Here is a 14,319-nt window from a genome sequence, read left to right as displayed (position 1 = left end):
GGCCCATAGCACGCCAGGCACTCCTGTCTTGCACTGCCTCCCGCAGTTTGGTCAAACTCATGTTCGTAGCTTCGAGAACACTGTCCAACCATCTCGTCCTCTGTCGTCCAGTTTAGATGGTCCAAAGGGGGGGCACTCAGATTTGCTCCCAGTTTAACTCATTCAATCCTATGGAAACTTCAAGTCCTCGGTACTGCCCATAGTACCAAATAATAGTTTGTACTAGTGATTATCTGTACATAAGGACTGTATATGTTTTATGATTTTGTTTTTAATTTTGGTAATGTTGTTTTTTAAACTCTTCCCTACAGCCTGAAACAGTCCACTCTTATCATCTCATGTTTCTACCAATTCATTCATCCTTGCTCTCAGTTTGTTTGTTCTGAAAGCCAACCTATGCAACTTATACATGTTGCAGAATCATATGGTGCAGCTTTCCATGGGTTGTATGATTTGCATATACAAGGGGGATGGTTGCATATTTGCAAGTTTCTCCATGGGGAACCACCCCCACCACGTGCAAAACTTATCCTAGTCTAGATGCAGAATTTACCTGCACCTAAAAGGCTCTTGGGAGGCTGAAGGGACATTGCTGCTGCTGCGAGTGTTGGAAGGAAGACCCCTCACTGCTGCAAGACCCATTTCCACCTGGCCTAGAGGGCGGGGCCCAGACTCAACTTGAACAGATAAAAGAGGCTCCTGGGAGGCCAGAGGGAAATTGCTGAAACAACTCTTGGGTTGGGGCAACTGGCTAAAATGTTTTACAATGTTTTAAATGGTTCAAATTTTGGTTCCTATGTTTTGTTTTTCTCAGGTTGGGGTTGGTTAAATGTTTAGTTGGGGTTGGCGGTTATATTAAATTGGGTATGAGTCTAAACTCTTATTATTGTTATTATTGGTTTCTATTGATTTGTTGGTTGGTTTGTTGCCTGTATAGGGCATTCTGTTTCTTAATGTTTGGTGTTTTGTTGTGGTTTTATACATGTTGTAAGCCGCCCAGAGTGGCTGGGGAAAGCTGTCCAGAGTGGCTGGGGGCAGAGCCTCAGATATTTATTGATTTTTGCTTATGTAGGGCCAGCTGCTCCCCTGCCCCTCTGCCCCCCTTGGCTACATCCATGGGGGGTACAGGAAGGAAATAAGGTTGGAAGGGGGTCACAGTCAGAAAAAGGCTGAGAGCCTGATGGTCCTGCTCCTGCCTCTCTCCACCTGGCCTAAGGTGGGGCCTGACAGGCTTCCTAAGGACTGTAGGGAGTGAGGTATTTTGTGGAAAGTTTTGTCAGGAGTTTTTGCTGCTGTTATTGACATTAATTTTTTGTATCTTTTTATGTGGAAATTAAGGGACCCAGGTGGCGCTATGGGTTAAACCACAGAGTCTAGGGCTTGCTGATCAGAAGGTCGGCAGTTCGAATCCCTGCAACGGGGTGAGCTCCCGTTGCTCGGTCCCAGCTCCTGCCAACCTAGCAGTTCGAAAGCATGTCAAAGTGCAAGTAGATAAATAGGTACCGCTCCGGCGGGAAGGTAAACGGCATTTCCGTGCGCTGCTCTGGTTCGCCAGAAGCAGCTTTGTCATGCTGGCCACACGCTGCTGTCTGCGGACAAACGCCGGCTCCCTCGGCCTATAGAGCGAGATGAGCACCACAACCCCAGAGTCGGACACGACACGACTGGACCTGATATTTGAAAAGATGCAATAATAAACCCAAGCTACACACAAGAATTCACTCAAATGGAATGGTGGGTGCTATGATGAAAATTGCAGGTGTGTAAATGGGTAATATCCAACTAACTCACACTTAGAGTAGATTTAACTGGATATACTCTGACCAGGAACCATTTTTTTCAGTGTCTTAAATGGATCTTTCAAATTATACAGCTATAACTGGGTTCTTGTAGTCTTGGGACTTTTGAAGCGAGAGGATCAAAATCATGATCCCTGGTTAAGTTGCTTAACTTGGAGGGGCTTTACCAATTTATATGTCATTTAGATAATAAAGAGCAGCAGGTACTTTGATTCAGTGGCTCCAGCAATGTATTGGAACAAACAGGAGCTTCCCCACTAATTTCTACAAGGCAGATAGATCCTATTCAAAATGCATCATACTATTTGTGTCCTTACACCACAAATTGTTCTTCAAACACAACCACACTGCTGTGTACCTGTACTACTGGTATTGTAGGGCTCCACTGTCATTCTACCAATGACATTTGGATTTAGGCAAGTTTCTAAGACGTCCATTGTATCAATAGCCACATTTAAACTCCCAGGCTCCCAGGATGTGCTTTCGAACTGCTAGGTGGGCAGGAGCTGAGACTGAGCAACGGGAGCTCACCCCGTTGCGGGGATTCGAACTGCCGACCTTCCGATTGGCAAGCCCTAGGCTCAGTGGTTTGGACCATAGCGCCACCCGCATCCCGTGTTAATTTATACATTAGCAAATGGCTGCAACTACGCCCCCCCATACACATGGGATATTATAGCGATTTTAAAGAAACTGAAAGTAAAATTCATTTGTCGCTGATTGAATTCATAGCTAATCTTACAGTTTCAACTGAAAGACACCCTAGAGCTTCTGGGCAACAAGCCAACACAATATGCTTTATCACATATCCAAATCTTTTCTTTCTTCTTCTTAATGGCAATTTTTTTTAGCACCACAAGCACTGTATAAGTACATTATATTTTGTGTCTTACCCTTGAGACCCAAATCGTGTAATTACAGAACAGTTCAAAAAGCAAGAACTATTCAACAGTAGCTTGTCTAGCAGTAGAACAACCTAATAAAATGAGACCTTATGCAAAATGAACCGTAAGATATATTAAATGGGTTTCAGCACACACTAGACCAAAAGACAGTGGTATTTCAATGATAGTTGAAGAAGAACTGAGTTATGTAAGCATAAGGTGGCAAAGGATAGGTAAAAATTTCCTGGATAATGGCTTCACACAACTCTTAAAAAGCATTATTTGAAACAAACGTTTTTGTCAACCTGTTATAGACTGCATAAGAGAAATAAAAATGTGCTATATTGCAATTTATTTATTTTTTACAATGGCAAGCCATTTTTAAGCATCATGTGAAAATGTTTGCATTATTATAGGCCAGTGCCAGATCCTTTGCATTACTGGGGCCATCAGCTAATGTAATAGTAACATATCCATATATCAGTTGGGTTTGCACAATACTTCAGAACTCTGCTCCAACCTTATATGTGCAGCCAGCATGCTCACCTGCCTCTACCATCTATACCAGGATACCCCATCCAAATGGAGCCTATGTATGTACAATCCCATGTACATGGGCTAACACCACACAATCCAAGGGTCTGCCATCTGACTTTGACCTACACACAAAGGATTCTATGTGTGAAGGTCCCCTTGATGGGATGGGTCATCCCAGGTAGGTGGTGGAGGCGTGGTCAGCCCCCCAAGTCCATGTGTAGGGCTAGATTAAACTTCACAAATATAATCCATTGTTTCACTAAAGGCATAACTGGTTGACAATTTGCTACCAAACAAAGCTCAAGATTTTGTCGTTTGTATACAAAGCTTTAAACAACTTAGAGCCTGCCTGTTTAAGAAACTGCCTTCTTCCATACGTCCTATCCAGGTCACTGGTAAAGGCCTTCCTGCTGGTGCCACTCACCTGCAAGGTTCATCGGACAACGACTTGGAGCAGCACATTCACTGTGATGGCACCCACATTATGGCACATTCTCCCTTCTGACAGGTGTGGCATGTGATTTTTCTTCTTCTTCTTCTTCTTCTTCTTCTTCTTGTTATTGGCACATGTTAACATTTATTCAGACAAGTCTTTGAGGAATAACAACATCGCCTTTCATTTTCATTTTGTATGCCCTTCAGATTTGTGCATTTTCTTTGGTATTTTATACGTTGTTCTACTTTTAATATGCTGCATACCACTTGGAAATGTTTTTTTTTCTATAAATTATCAAATTTTTTATATAAAAAAACCAATAAATCATTGAAGGGGGAATAGTAAGGTTGATCCAGAAGTATGCATTGTTATGGTTGAAGCCATTGTGCAAATGCTTTCATACTATTTTGGTCATATATATAACCTACCACAGAGCAAGCTCAGTTGAAACCTATTGTTTCAACTGATAGGCTAGAAGTTGATGAAGCCACTGGCCCAATTGTCCATGAAGCAGCTTTTCAACATTAAAAAGAAACACTGGTTTTGCTTCTTTGTAATAATGAGGCAGACACCTGCACTAATTATTACATGAGGGCAAGGCATACTTCTGTGTGAGCATCTGATTTGTTGGTCAGTATGTCTGTCAAATGTACCGCGATGACAGGAGGGACGTCGTGGGAAAAACCATCAGCAACCAAAGAGTGAAAGGAGCATACTCACACAGCCAATGCCCACAAATTAACTTACACCACCAAGAACAGAGCAGAGTGAAGCATTGCGGTACAACCCTAAACACCTGAAGAACTGATAGCTTCAAAAGGATCCAGTAAAATGAGACGAATCATGCTAATGGAAAAACTAAAGCCAGACAGAAAACTCATTCCTATGACCCTATAACACTGCAACCTTTGACAAATAGAAGTATTTTGTGGGTATTTATTAGCTTCATGTCAAATTGTATGAGGAAATGTCATCCCCGCTTCTGACATATGCGTCACCACCATTCTGGAAGGGTTTCTCACTTGTAGTAATTGTGGTTCAGACTTGCAATTGATTAATGTGTTTTAAGACTGTGGACACTTTTCTGTATAGCAGGGAGTAGAAAAGCAGTGATATATAGTGAAACAATGTTGTCCCATTTTCTTTCAGGCTACAATCATTTCTTGTGGAGAAAGAGAAAAACAAAGATGGGCGTGTTGAAATTTAAAACCTTAACAGTATCTTAAATACTGTTATCGATTACTTTTCTGAAATGGTAGCATATACATGCCACAATTATTAAACCAACTTTTGGCACTGAGGATGGAGGTGGGGAGCAGCTTTAACCACAATTCAAGGAAAGTTATGATTAGTTCCAGAAAAATGCATTGTTTATACCGGGTACAATAATGGACTCAAACCACATCATGAAGTTTGATAGCCAACCTGAAGTGAAGAGGTAGGAGAAGTACATCTTGGAAACAAAAACATTGTTATATTCTTTTACCAGGTATTGAGTAATTTGTTGTACACAAGCAATACCCACTAAAAGTAGAGCAGGGTGACTGGTTTCTTTGGAATACTAATACAAAACATAGTTTAAACTAGTGAGCTTCCAATACCAGTGCAAGAAATCTTGTCCATTTAGCTTTAAATTTATTCACTGCTAATTCCCAAGAAGTAGATTTTCCCACTTAGTGCACATCTATGCCACACACTAAAAACTTGCTTCATTATCATTCTGTTTGAAGTAATTCAAAGGATGCCTCTACAGTATTACACTGTATTTTTGCAAGATGGTCCTTCAAGTCCCAGGTCAAAAGCAATGGGAATATATCCAGGCCACACAAAGCGGTCTGTGCATGAGGTTTGCCTCACTAAAAGGAAAGATAGACACATATCCCTCTCTTTGTCCCAAAGACTCAACTGTGGGTGCTGAAATGTGCAAGGGATGTTCTCAGCTCAAACAGAAAGACTTGCCTGAAAGCTGAAACTGATTCAGTTCAAGGCACAACATGGGGAAGTCACTTGACAGGCGTGCTAACCCAGTCTTTAGAGTTTGCCTCTAGTGGGAGTTTGCCTCCCAGTCGGGACAGTCAAACAAACCACAGAAGCATTAACAGGGCCTCCTGATATGGTGACCATGGTCTACAGAACATGGACCACATTCCACACAAATTACTGAACGATATTCAAAGTTAAATCCGTGCTTCATTTACGAAACCCCTTCACTAATATTTCAGCTTCCTTATGCATCCAAGCACCAGCAAGATAGCAATGAGAGTTTCTCAGTCCCATCATATGCAAGTTTATTTGAAAGCATGTCCCACTGAGATCAAAGTACCGTTAATTTCCTTTCAAATAACTTCTTATTGGATTTGCCACCATGCTCTCTTCAGTTAGCAATCAGTAGCTTTACCTTCCATGCAAGTGATGCTGTTGACAAGGCTTACCTGAAGCTACAGGTGTGATTGCATATGAAACAGAGCCAGCAGGTTCAAAGAGAACTACATCCACTATTATGTTATAGAGAACACAAAACTTCTAACACAGAGATTGACAGAATATAGACCGCCAATGTGGACCTCCAGCCTCTTTCTGGTAGGTAGCCTAGCATCTGCTTAACAGTGAAGAGAATCTGCTCCAAAACAAACAAACTCGGGATTGAATGGACTTTAGGTTGACCCAGCAAGACTCTTAAGAAATTGGACCGCTTAACACAGTTGAGTATTACTCGGAATAGACCTGTTGAAATTAACAGACTTTGCTTAGCCATGTTCATTAATGGGCTTACTCTGAGCAAAACTTAGTTTAATACCACTCATAGATTTGGATCTCTTGTCAGTTAAGCCATTAACTCTTGCTCTTAATTTTATTTGTGCAGCACATGGATACTAATTAAAAGAAAGTAGTCCCTGCTAAGGCTAAGCCAAAACTAGATTTTATATAGCTTTAATTCTATCAATGGTGAACTGCTTTAAAAAAAATGACTGTTTTTTATGTTTTTAGCTGGTTCTTCTTTTTGTTTGTAAGCCGCCTGGAGCCCCGCAGAGGAAAATGTGAGGCATAAATAAATCATCCTATCCCAGTCCTTGTTTCCTTGGTTTGAAGCTATCGGCAGGATTTTTTCACGTAGGGGAAACATGAGAACCCGCTTCCCTCCCCGCGCTGCTTACTCCACGCCACGGGAAGCAGGACCCGCCACCGCGAACGGCGGGACTCAGTCCCGGGATGAGGAGGGTGTGAACCGCCTCACACGCGCCAGTCCTGTCTCTCCTCAGAAGCAAGGCTCGTGGGCTTCCGCGCGGCTACAGACAGGATTGTAGCCTGAAGCGCGCTCGCCTCAGGTGTGACCAACGCCTCGAGTCCACCCTCGGCTGCTCTGAGCGCAGCATGGAAAGGTCACTGCGCTTCAGCTTTTCTTTCCGGAAGGCGGCAAGAGACAGAGACAGAGACAGAGAGAGCCGCACAAGAGGGAAAGTTCACGAAGAAACAGGCGGGTGGGGTGAGAGGGGGATAGGGCCGCCCGGTGACTCACCTGGTCCAGTTCTCGGGCATCCCCGCCTGGAGAAAAGGCGGCGGAGGCAGAAGGGGAGGAGGAGGAGGCCATGTTGCAAGGCTCGCTCGCTCTCTCGCCCAGACACACCTCTTGTTCCCGTGGAGCAAAGGAGAGGCGAGCAGGAGCCCAGTCTCGCTTTGCAGCTCCCTCACGGGCTGCGCGCAACTTCGCTCGGGGAAGTTCTCCAAGCACGCTGCCGAGTTATCTCAGCGCGCGCGCCGCTCTCTCCCCCGAGGGGCCGCCAACAGGTTAAGGCAGGAGCCTGGGAAGGCAGGCGGGGGGGGGGGGAGAGAGAGAGAGAGACCCGCCGCAAGTTCCCAGCTCGTTGGCTCCGCCCTCCCCCACACCAGAGCTCCGGGAGGCGGGGCCCGGCCACGCCACGTGCGGCGCCCAGGTGAAGGGTTCGCCCAGGTGGGCTGGCAACCGGCGCGCGGAGCGCTCTCGAAGGGGAGGATTCTTTGGCTTTGACAAAAGAGCGCGGAGGAGCCAGTGGCTGGGCGTACTCGTGAAATAGTCTCGCGATGGACTATTGGATGCAAGGCACCAACAACCCGTTCTCTGGGATAGGTGGTCCGGGTTCAGTTTCATCCTATCAAAAGTCCACTTCAAAAGTACCCGCGCAAGGTCCGAGGGGGAAGAAAACAGGCAGAGAGATGGGGGGGCATAAAGTGAATTTCAAGAGAAGGAGGCTTGGGTCCCATGCATAGGAGCCAACTCCTAGGGCCGAGGTCCCCCCCCCATAAAATACTTGAGTTGACAGGCATTGCATTCAAATGGTGTGCATGCACCGCATCATGTGATTGATTATGCAGGGTGGGGCTTACCTGGGCCCCTCCAATCTTTTATTCATGCTGGCAGCCCTGGTCCCACATGTTAAATTTCTGGAAAAAGAAATAAGGAATTGTTCACATTAACAAAGTTCAAGCCTAAGCATATTTTCTTTGACACCAGCCCTCTTGACTTGGCAGAGAGGTGGAGTTAAGGTCACCCAGCAAATTTCACAGTGAGTGAGGATTTGAACCCTGATTTCCCAGGTCCCAGTCCAATACTCTAACCACTACACCACACTAGATCACAACATTTAGCACTGAGCTAAGTGGCACTTGCTTCCAAGGAAGCATATCGGATTTCAGTTTTATTACTACTCTAGAATTTCTTTCAAGTGCAGGCACTCTTTGTTTATAATACTAACAAAGGTCAGATTACCTGCCTAGTTACCATAGTCAGCCTTGTTGGGTTGTTTTTTTAAAAGAAAAAACGGAAGCCTTTGTTGTGCTATGTAGCAGCTGGCATAATGTAGATCTACAGATCAAAAGTGGAGATGAAGTATTATGATACTGAGACATTTGTTCCAAGCCTTTATCAGTGTTCTACACCTGGAGATCAGCAGGAAGAAATGTCCATGCTGTCTGATTCTGCCATTTTCTGAGTCAGCCTCAGAGCTTAGGAAGCAAAAGATGTGACCAGCATAATCCAATCGATCCAATCTCTGGTTTCGCTTGTGCCAGATCAGTTGAATTTGCTTGCTGCATTTTGTGCTCTATGGGTTGGTTGCTCTATGTAGCTTAGCCAGAAAGCAAGGTATGGAAAACTTAGCAAATATGCATGTTTCCCAGGGATTCTGATCATTCCTGGCAAGGAGATCCAGGAAACGCTTATGTGTGACTGCTCAGCACTTCCTTAAGACTGTCCTCCTACTGTTCTCTACGGGCTAATAAAACAAGGCCAAGATAGATCTGTCTGAAACAATGATCCAGGAAAATCCCTCTTAATGAGGAAAAGAGAAAGAGAGAGGTCTGGATGTTTGCCAGCAGACATAAGTTTGGTGCAGGGGGGATTTTACAGTGGAGAATGAGTGGGTACTTAACCCACACCCCCTGCAGACCTGCCTTTATCTGTGCAATCCCCTACTCACAGCCAGGATGTTTGCCAGAGAAAAGCAGCTGGCAGGGCGGGGTATATTTATTGATATCTCACTTTTTGACCACATGAGCCCCCAAACCGGCTTATAAAGACAACTATATAAAGTTATTATGTTATTAATAATCATTTTACCATTGGACCCTCATCCACTCTTAATCATAAGGTTCTTGTGTGGGTTCACAGCAGTATAAAAATACAACATTAAAATCAGGGCCAAATGTAACACTGTAATAACAGAATATGATCGTATCACAAGAAGCACAAAAGAACTGAGAGTTAAAAACCATCAGAGCAATGCTAAAAACAGCAGGGTACAAACATGAAATGATCCCAAAGCCTGGTAAAATTAGACAGTCTTGTCTCTTGACCAAAGGGTTGCCAACTTTTTAAATGTGTCCTGTTCTTGTCCTCTTAACAGCAGCAGAAATGTAGCAATCAATTATTTCCCCATCAATTTATCTCCAGACAATAAAAGTGCCATCTGCTAAATTTATGCATGTCGAGCTGCTGTTATAGACACAGGTGAAGGACCAATGAAAGAGCTGGCAACTCTGTTCACTTAGGAGCCTCTTCTTAGGATGGTGCCGCCGCCCCGCCCCGCCCCCGGACATGTGCCTGAAGTGTGGCAACAGCCTTTCCTAGTGTTGCTGTGCCATTTAAGCAAAACAGGGGGACAGATGTGGTCCACTGGAATTGTACATGATGTTGTGCTGATGCCATCAGCTCTCTGTCCACTGTCACAGATGAGCCTGTTTCTAGGGCAACTCACTCAGAAACCTTTGCATCTGAAAACATGGACTGCCTGAATGTTTCCTAGTTTGCTGTGGTGCCTTTTGCTGTGCCCTTACTTGCACAATGAAGAAACACACCCCGAGGGACTGCGTTGGTTCGGCCTATCCCTGCAAAATCTACATACCATTCTTATTTGCAGCATGGCATCTCTGTTCTTTGCTTCTGTGTGTGTGTGAAAGAGAGAGAGAGACAGAAAGGAGGGCAGGGATGAAAACAGCCAGGTGTGTGGCCAAACTTTGGAACTGGGTGCTCACTGAACCTAAAAACAGCAACATGATAGATAGCTTCAGTCTGTAGCATTATGAGGAAGGGAACCCATGCCCTCAAGGTATGGTCATGGCCACCCACTTTTATGGCTTTAAAATAGTTTCTAGACAAATTAATGATTGATAAGGCTGCCAATGACTAGAGCCACAATAGGTATGTAGTTCCTCCAGTGTGGGAGGAAATATGTCTCTACGTATCAGTTGCTGGGAGCAAAAAAGTGGGTGGGAGCTGTTGCCCTCAAGGGGGCACTGCTTGTGGGCCTCTTTATGCATCTGGTTGGCTCCTGTGAGAACCTGCACTAGATGGGCCAATGGCCTGATCCAGCAGAGCTCTTCTTGCATCCCTGAATGCCTCAGCCAAATACCTCCCTCCATTCCTTCAAGCCCCTCCCCTCAAAGCCCACCTTTTCTAGGTTGCCCCTGGAGCATCTCCCTGGCCCCCACTACCATACTGTAAGCTAAATTATGTGTAATTGAAATAACTGCATATCCTTCCCATTTAGCCAACCTCTGTATGTCTAGATTGGAAGCTCCTCGAGGGGGCAGAGATCTGCTTGTCTTGTTCTTTGCAAAGCCCCACGCGCTTTAGGATTGTGTTATATAAATAAAGGGATAGCTGAATAAATAAATGTTTTGAATTTGCATAATTTATACGCATCAGAGAACCTGTGTTTTTATTAGCGCAGAGCACCCACAGCTCTAACAACGACCTCGTCATGTACTGCATCCTCCCAGTTAACATCTCCATATGGAGACAGCGCGTGTGCAGGATTAAGCACGGTGTTGCCGTCGTCAGGTAATATCGGCAGCATAATTGTATCTGTTTAAACAGGTTCAGGTTTCCAGGTTACAGCTACACCAAGCAGGGCTGAGTTACATGCAGATAAGAGAAAATAGAAAATAAAAAAAGTAGCAAAGATCATTCAGCTCTGTTTCAAGAATTACTGCTAAATGCCCTATGTAATTATAACAGTCTACAAATGATATCAGTGACTAACTTAGAGTTGCTTCATTTGGCCAGCTTCCATCCTTTTATCTCCATTTACTTTTCAACCATTAACAATAAATTGTTCCATCTCTCTCTCCCCCCCACCCCCTTCTCTGTTCCAGTATTACTTGGCTACTTGTCAAAATGCAGCACACAATACACAAAAAGCAGTTATGTGACACCTGGAACTGTTCCACCAGAATCTCTAATTTAGTGAATGGAGTTAAATTAAGAACCATTTTATTTCACTGGCTGTTCAGATACAGAGGGATTTCCCACCTGGCCCCCCAGAATAGCTTCCAAGTCTAGGGGTTCCCCTTTTTATGTATAAGAGCCGCCTCCTCTTCTGGCTTGGATTCCAAGGTAAGGTCACTTCAACCTCCTGAAAAACAGAAATAGAGAAATCCAGATTGCACATTTAAAGCACACTCAGCAAACATTTAACGCACATGACTTCTCACAATAATCCCAGAAACTGTAGTTTGCCCCTCACAGAGCTACAATTCCAAGTATCTTGAACAAACCACAGTTCCCAGGATTCTTTTGGGTGGAGTGGGGGGTGCTATGCACTTTAAATGTGCATTGAATGTGCTTTAGATGTATGGTATAGATGTGGTTGGCAAGGGACCTCTTTCTCTCTCTGGTTTGTTCCATTTGCTGAGTGGATACTTGAATGCCAAACACCTCTGCAAATCTCACATTCCAGGTGGTCACCTGGATCTCCTGCTGCTACACCTGGCCCTGGCCATTGGTCTGGACAAAGTTAGTATGTGGAGCCAATTTTTTTTGGCCACCCATCCCTTGCTCAGTTCAAAGGGTGATGGTCCGTTAAAATCAGTAGCCAGTTTTACTTAAATGCACTGACTGGGGCGAGTTCTATGCAGAGCATAATGAAAAATGTTGGACTGGAACTTTGCTTAAGTAATGTATTATTTCTTTGGTGTTTTGTAGTTCTCTCTTACCAGAGGAGGGGGAAATGGCCTGCCTAGCAATGTAGCAATGAAAGTAAGAGTTATGGGTTTCCTCATTTCTGCAATTATATATTTCTATTTTGACACAGTAACTCCTCCAACTTTTATTTTTCAAGATGCAATTTTTGAAGATCCCAAGCATTACAGTTGCCAGCTCTTCATAACCATAAAAATAAATGTACCTCTTGAGGAGAGCCCTCTGAGTGCAGAGACCATGGGGATTTTTGCTTTTGGATGGTTTGGAGGGAGGGCCCAGTGGTTTGGGGTGGGTTCAGTGGAGAGATTTGGGGCAGAGGAGCAAAGCTATATGGGTGTTTGGTGCTTTTTAAAAAAAGACTAAAGGTGATGTGCAAAAACCAGCACACATTTTTTTCTGGCAGATGTCCTGAACAAATAAACGTGTAGCCAGGCTACACCCCAGTCCGTTGGCAATCTTACTAGTAATGGTTTCCGTGTCCTCTGCTGTATGAACTATAATGAACACATAGTTCTGTTTTAAATCACCTAATTCTTATTCTCAGATGAGTGAGCTTTGGTTTTGCTTCATCATTATGTAAAGGACAGAATATACTTTCTATGCTCTATTACAGAGAAGCCATTGCTGCAGGGGAATATAATATGAATTTTAAAGACAAGACTACATTGACTCTTGCAGCTGCCTACTGGTCAGAAAATAAAACACACTTGTTATGGCTACACTGGTGGATACTTATCCATGATACAAGGCCCACAGTATAAGAGGGCAGGGGGACAGTCTGACTAGGAACAAACATGCATGCTACAGCATTGTAGCCATTCAGAGGAATGCAGTAACAAGGGGACTAGAAAGCAAATCCTACCAGAAAAGAAGTGCCAGAGTGTCTTTGGCCTAGAGAAAATACCACCAAGGAGCATGTCTACATGGAATATTTAAACAAGTTTTAAACACATTTGGCTACCTAACCAAGAAATCCTAAGTATCAGACTTTGCAAAGTCATTAAAAATTGCCAAGATTTCTCAGCCTTCTCTCAAATCGACAATTCCCAGGTTTCTTCGGGTGGGGTGGTAGGAGCCACGATAAAACTGAGAGAAAATAATTTACATTATTTTCAGTAACAAATTAATATGGCACGAAAGGGGAGGGGGAGAATGGGGAGGGAAAAGGAAAACAGGCACCCGCTTTTAAAGTTGCAAAGTTCTTAAAATGACCACCTTTAATGGAAAGGTGCTCAGGGAGAGAAAAGGAACTAAATGGAGCTGGTATCCCAGCAGAACTAATAAAATACGGTAGCTGTGTGCTTCCGATCTTTGCTCAACCAGACGGAGCCTGTCTTCACATCATGCAAGAGAACTCCCAAACTCACCAAGGGCTTGAGACTCATCAGCTACCCTCACCTGGTTTAGGTGGCAAGTAAAAGCTGTACCCGGGGAAGTGGCAGCTGTCGCATGCTGACAACTTCTAGGAACCACAGGTGAGAGCTGAGTGCAGGGTAGAGACCAAAGGTGGACAAACTACCCTCTGCAAGGAGGGCTGAGCCTAGAACTCCATGCATATCAAGTCTGTGCTCTTCCACCTTGCTGCAGGCTGTCCGTCTGAAAAACAAAACAAAGGCTGCCTTTTACTTGGATTGCTAGGCTAGAGTGATCTTTGCATCCTCTTACACCCAGAGTATGACCCATGCCTCTAGGATCAGGTGTTATTGGAGACTAACTTGCATAGCCAACATAGCCAATAGTTAGAGATAGTTAGAGACAATGGGAGCTGTAGCCCAACAACCTCTTGAGAGGCCACACGTTCCCCATTCTTGCTCTAACCAGTGTTTTCAAACTTGTGTCTCCAGCTGTTTTTGGACTACTGTTCCCATCATCCCATCATCCCTGACCACTGGTCCTGCTAGATCGAAAAGTCCAAAAGCAGCTGGAGACACAACTTTGGGAAACACTGTTCTAGAAAAAGACATTTTTCAGAAGTCTTTCCATGCCTTTCTAAAACGAACTGCATGGAGTTATTGCCTCTGCGTAGTTATGCTTTATTTAAGGAACATAGGCTATATATCTGCACATCCATCTGTTTGTCAGCTCTGCCCTCTAATGGGCAACTGTCAGCATAGCTGCTAATAACATTCCACCCTCCCGGCAACTTTCCTCAAGACTATTACAGATGAAATCCAACGAAGATGTGATTTAGTTGACTGTTCTGCCTTA

The 14,319-nt window shown here is 44.2% G+C and overlaps 1 long non-coding RNA gene across 1 annotated transcript in view; it reads right to left on the bottom strand.

Moving 5' to 3' along the window:
• LOC132592170 (uncharacterized) overlaps positions 1-7,271 on the bottom strand; it is a 104,674-nt gene extending 97,403 nt beyond the window's left edge. The window contains exon 1 of the long non-coding RNA XR_009557631.1: positions 7,174-7,271. This is a non-coding gene — a long non-coding RNA (uncharacterized LOC132592170). The remainder of the gene's footprint in view (positions 1-7,173) is intronic.
• Between the last annotated feature and the right edge of the window lie 7,048 nt (positions 7,272-14,319).

This window comes from Zootoca vivipara, chromosome 5, assembly GCF_963506605.1.
Source record: "Zootoca vivipara chromosome 5, rZooViv1.1, whole genome shotgun sequence".
In the NCBI taxonomy this organism is placed as follows: Eukaryota; Metazoa; Chordata; class Lepidosauria; order Squamata; family Lacertidae; genus Zootoca; species Zootoca vivipara.
This window is presented reverse-complemented; position numbering and strand designations above follow the sequence as displayed.